Genomic DNA, 6000 nt, shown 5'->3' on the forward strand with positions numbered 1-6000 from the left:
ATTGTTCAAGTGAATGTACTATATTAAAGAAAATCCATTATGTCATTGGTAATAAAAAGTGATTAATGACTGACTTTCAAGCATATGGAGTTTATCAAATTTATTACATTAGTTTGCAAATATGCATTTTTCTTTGGTAATTTTGCTTAAAGGAATATAGTATATGTGGAAAATAAAATAAAGGAAGCATGATTAGTAAGCTTGCAAATAACAACAAAATTGGTGGCATAGTCCACAGTGAAAAAGGTTATCTAAAAGTACAATGGGATCTTGATCAGCTGGCCAATGGGCAGGTGAAGTTTAATTTGGATAAATGCAATGGCAGGACTTGTACAGCTAATGATCGGGCCCTGGCAAGTGTTGTTGAATAGAGACCTTAGTACAGGTGAGAATACATAGTTCCTTGAAAATGGGTGTCATAGGTAGAAAGGATGGTGAAGAAGGCATTTGGTATCTGTTCTTTTATAGGTCAGAACATTATGTACAGGAGTTGGGACATCATGTTATAACTGGACAAAACATTGGTAAGAGCATATGTGGGGATACTGCATACAATTCTGATTGCACTGCTGAAGGATGTTATTAAACTGGAAAGGGTGCAAAAAAGGATTTCTAAGGATGTTACTGAAACTGGAAGGTTTGAGTTATCAGGAGAGGCTGGATAGGCTGGGGCATTTTTCCCCAGAGTATAGGAGGTTGAGGGGTGACCTTATCGAAGTTTATAAAATCAAGAGGGGCATAGAAATGATGAATAGCAAAGTATTTTCTCCCCCCAAGGTAAGGAAGTCCAAAACTAGAATTCATAGTTTTAAAGTGAGGGGAGAAAGATTTAAAAGGGATCTGAGGGGCAACTTTCTCAAACAAAAAATGGTGTATATATGGAACGAGCTGCCAGAGAAAGTGGTGGAGGCAGGTACAGTTACAACATTTAAAAGGCATTTGAACAAATATATGGAAGGGAAAGGTTTAGAGGGATATGTACCAAATGTAGGAAAAGGGTCTGTTTCTGCGCTGTATGAATCTATGTCTCTAACACTTCTTAAGGAACACAAAGTATTTCCACTATCAATAGATTAATGTCAGGAATGCATTTCTTTAAATATAAGTAACTATTTGTTCTCTTCGATCTTACCAGCAACAGAGGATGATGAAGGTGAGAGATGATGGATCCAGTGTATGACTGCTCCATTAGTATTTTGCTTCCTACTGCATAATCCAACCTTCCCTCTATACCCCTTCCAATTTGGATCTCCACAGATCAGTACCTGCTGAGAGCTTGCTAGGAACAGCATGATTGAGTTATCATCCAAGAGTTCTGAGGAAGCGTCACTTGACTCAAAATGTTAACTTTGATTTCTCTCCACAGATACAGCCTGGCCAGATAAATGGTGAATGTGCTTTTACACATCAGTTTATTCAAGACTTGAGACCCATGGTTTCAGGTTGCTCAATTGTTTATTGCCTCAGTTATTCAAGAATCATTCATCGATTAGCCACTAGGTGGAGTGCTTCATAAGAATAGTGGTTCCTACTTGTGAAGTAAAATGGTCATTGTTCATGGCATGTTTTTAACAGCTTACTCCCTGTCAGCTGATTTTGAAGAGTAAATGACTAATACGCCTAAAAAAATCATGGCTTCAATTATCTAGCTTTCTTGATGTAGAGGAGACAATACCAAGAGAGGTAAATCTTTATTGAATGAGAATTCAGCAACAAAAAGAATGAGTAAACATTCCTGCAATGCCCTGTCTGGAAAAGATTCTAAGGAAAAAAGTGGTTTTGACGCGGTGCTATAGAAATGACTACCCTGTTCCTGTTTTCAAAGACGAGGGAGAGTCTAAAACTGGGTGTTCGGCATAAAATTTACTTAAACGTATGACTAATGAATGCTGATATAAGCAAATGTATGAGCTGCCCTTTAATTAGAATTTGACATTCTAAAACTGTGAAACTGTGTGCTAAATACGTTTACATGATATTTAAGCTCTATGAAGAATGTAGCAGTATGAAAGCTGAAGTTATTTTAAGGGACCGTGTTGGAATCATGCCACCCAGTGCATTAATAAAGTGCAGTGCAAAAATAAAACATAGAATGTGGAATGATTTCTACAGTTTATATATAGTCAGGAGATCCTGGCAAATGTTCTTACAGCACATTTAATAATGTTGTTGGAATGTCCAATTTAAATGTATATTTATCCATGTTCTTTTGAATAGGTGTATAAATAGTGTGTTAGAGGGCTGCATCCAGTTCCGAGGTTCAATTGATGTCCAATTGTGGGCGGCACGGTGGCACAGTAGTTAGCACTGCTGTCTCATAGCGCCAGAGACCCGGGTTCAATTCCCGCCTCAGGCAACTGACTGTGTGGAGTTTGCACGTTCTCCCCGTGTCTGCGTGGGTTTCCTCCGGGTGCTCCGGTTTCCTCCCACAGTCCAAAGATGTGCAGGGTCAGGTGAATTGGCCATACTAAATTGCCCGTAGTGTTAGGTAAGAGGTAAATGTAGGGGTATGGGTGGGTTACGCTTCGGCGGGTCGGTGTGGACTTGTTGGGCCGAAGGGCCTGTTTCCACACTGTAATGTAATGTAAAAAAAAATGAAAGATACGAAGGCTAGGTATTTGCTGACTAATATTGAATCACAACTTTCTAACTCTCAGCCAGTAGTTAATGCACTTACACAAAATGATCTTCATTAATGGCAGTAGTATAATTTGATGTAAAAGCAAACTATTTTAGATGCTAGAAATATCAAATAAAAACAACAATGGAATCACTTGGGAGAGAAACCGAGATGACATTTTGGGTTCATAGTCTTTGGTCAGAACTGGAGAAGAATAGAGATGTGACAGATATTGAGCAAATATAAGGGCTGAGAAAGGGTGAGACAGGGAAAGAACAAAAGAGAAGGTCTGCATTAGGGTGGACAGCAGAAGGGATTAAAGACAAAAGGATCAATGGTGCAAGACAAAAGGAAATGTTAATTGGTCAAGATAAAAAAAACCAAGAGGAGGCGTAACTAGGAAAAGGGGAATCATCAGTAGTGACAATTATTTAAAATACTGTGATCGGATCATTTAAACAGAGATGTGACCTCAGTTTAATATTTCATCCACAAGATGACACTTGCAACAATGCAGCACCTGCACAGCACTGCACTCAAGTGTGAGTTTTGTGATTACCCTCTTAACCTAGTAGCTTGTGACTCAGGTGAGATTGCTCCCAACTGAGCTGAAAATGTGTTGCTGGAAAAGCGCAGCAGGTCAGGCAGCATCCAAGGAGCAGGAGAATTGATGTTTTAGGCATAAGCCCTTCTTCAGGAATGAGGAAAGTGTGCCCAGCAGGCTAAGATAAAAGGTAGGGAGGAGGGACTTGGGGGAGGGGCATTGGAAATGCGATAGGTGGAAGGAGGTCAAGGTGAGGGTGATAGGCCGGAGTGGGGTGGGGGCGGAGAGGTCAGGAAGAAGATTGCAGGTTAGGAAGGCGGTGCTGAGTTCGAGGGATTTGACTGAGACAAGGTGGGGGGAGGGGAAATGAGTTGCTCCCAACTGACACAAATCTGGCATGGATTAAATAAAATGCTGTTTTTATAACTTTTCATTCTGTCCCATTTGATCTATCTTAATTTCCTTTCCCCCTCTCTTCTAATTGTTAAACTTCCTGTATTGGATTGACATTGTCTTAAGTGTTCTAACTTATAGCTCCTACATCCAATTGTGAGTTGAATGTTCATTGAAATCTCTTCAGTCCAGTTGGTTACAGATTTATACAGTTTCTTTCCCTGTACACATGGGTCCCTGATCCCATGTAGATGATACTGTGCGACCTGCCTCTCTAATTACGGTCATGATCACTGCATAAACCAAGAAAGAATGTGGACAAATGTAAGTGTAATGAATGCCAGTTCTTACTGCTGACCAACACAGACAGTCCTTTAGTCTGATTATGTAAGAGGTTACATTCCACATGAGCCTCATTCCATTCTATTTCATCTAATCTTATTATTACAGCTTTGTACAGTATTCCCTTCTCCATCATGTACTTGTTAAGCTTGATCTTTAATCCATTCACACTGTTTGCCTCAACTATGTTATGGATGTGATTTACTTGCTTTTCTGAAAGTGCAGGGGTGAGCATGTTAGATAGTAACTAACATAACACCCACTGGCTGAGCCAACTTGCCATTCTTGCCAACCAATTAATTAAGAGCTGATCGGGAGAGGATTATCACAGGCTTTGATAGTCATGTCCTGGTTTGCCTGAAGTTGCTGGCCAATCAGATGCTGGGTTGAGGCCTACTCCTGAGAGAATCAAAAGGCAAGAAGAAGTGATTTTTATCAACTAGTTGCAAAGTGAGAGTCATGGGGAGAAGGATGGATCAGGAATCTAACTTTCAAAGGCCAACCCTTACCTTATTTCCAAATTCCCCCATGTTGAAGTAAATTGAGTTTTCCCTTCTTCCACACTGACTTAGCAGACAATTTGTCTTGATTTCCAAATTGGGAAACTAGCCACCTTTCTTGCCCATCGGGAAGCCAGATAATCAGAGGCATGACAAGTTGCGATTCTTAAGTAGCCATTAGTTAGTAGCAGCTCAAAGAAACCCTTTGTTGACCTTTTCACCAGCTTAATTGGTGAGTTGGCAAAAAGGGAGCAAATACCTCCTTTGTGACAACTTACCCAAATATTACCTCTTCTTGTCAGCTCTTTTCCATCCTCAGGGAGGGGAAGATTTCATCTTGTGTTATAATGATTTCTATCTCTAACCACTCTTTGGCAGGTACTAGGAGATAGCAAAGATTGTGTCAATTCTGATTTGAACAAACTCTTTTGTCTCAGTAATGTCCATTAATGGTGTCAAATATTTTCCTGTGAATGTCATGTCTTATTTATCAACACTGTGCTCGTAATTCACCTTTACTCAATTATTCAGAGGAACATGGGTGTTGAGAGAGTTAGCACGAGCAATACCATATCCTACAGTCAGTTTGATTAAATTAAAAACAAAGTAAGACATTTACAAAATGTATTAGTCACTATAAAGTAAAAGTTCCTGATTTATATTGGCAAAGTTTACATCTAATCAAGAATTAATCTGTGATTTCATTAAAAAGTTACCAAATCAGATTATTCCAGGCATGACATTTATTAGTTCTCGGTAAAGTGAGTAATAAACCAATTAAGTAGTGTTTTCTGCTACAGTAACATTGTTTGAGTTATTTTATGGTCTTTATGTAATGCTAAGAAGCCATAGTCGATGTCTTGAGGTAGGACTGCAATGTTATCAGGAACACCACTGAGCTTCCTCAGCTTCTTCAATGAAATTTTGTTTGGACTCAAGAAATGCAGAAAGCTGCTTGTTATCACTAAGTTATTGACAATTCATGATTGAGGCTTACCTTCATGTTACAACTTGTTGCTGCAAAATGTCATTGTCGGTGATTGCAGCTTAGGAAGAATTGACAAGATACACTTCAAGAACCAGCTTTTGTATCAAAAATCATTCAGTCTAATAACCTTAGAGTTACAATGGTATCGCAAATATGCTTTTAGCCAATAGTGATTCATGGCTCGAGAGTACAAGTGGCAAAAAAAATCCTGTAACAAAAAGAAACTTGCATTGATATAGTGCCTTTCACAATCTCTCGATAACTCAAATCACTTTACAACAATTAACTACTTTTGATGTGCAGATACTATTGTACTATACATTGGGCATAAAGTAGAAAGTCATTTCTACTTGTTACAGTGAAAGTAACCAATATCTGCTCTTACTGATTTCCAACTTGCCTTAAATCCTAAGCATCTGTTGTCAGATTACCTCTTCTTGTTATTGTGACAGAACGAATTCTGTTTCCCAAAGCTTCAGCTGAGCTATAAAAACTCCTGAATCTGAAACAAATTTGGTTACACCGCACACCTTCACTTACCTGCATATTGATGAAATGTTCAGGTTTGTTGGTTTGCTGTAGGCAATGCATAGCTTGCCATCGGAGTAAACCA

General features: G+C 39.0%; 1 long non-coding RNA gene across 1 annotated transcript in view; it reads right to left on the bottom strand.

Moving 5' to 3' along the window:
* Nucleotides 1-5575, bottom strand: part of LOC148147653 (uncharacterized) — a 61196-nt gene extending 55621 nt beyond the window's left edge. Inside the window, exon 1 of the long non-coding RNA XR_015759487.1 lies at nt 5397-5575. This is a non-coding gene — a long non-coding RNA (uncharacterized LOC148147653). The remainder of the gene's footprint in view (nt 1-5396) is intronic.
* Between the last annotated feature and the right edge of the window lie 425 nt (nt 5576-6000).

This window comes from Chiloscyllium plagiosum, unplaced genomic scaffold, assembly GCF_037043375.1.
Source record: "Chiloscyllium plagiosum isolate Xiang-an unplaced genomic scaffold, Cpla_swu_hap1 HiC_scaffold_15, whole genome shotgun sequence".
NCBI lineage: Eukaryota > Metazoa > Chordata > Chondrichthyes > Orectolobiformes > Hemiscylliidae > Chiloscyllium > Chiloscyllium plagiosum.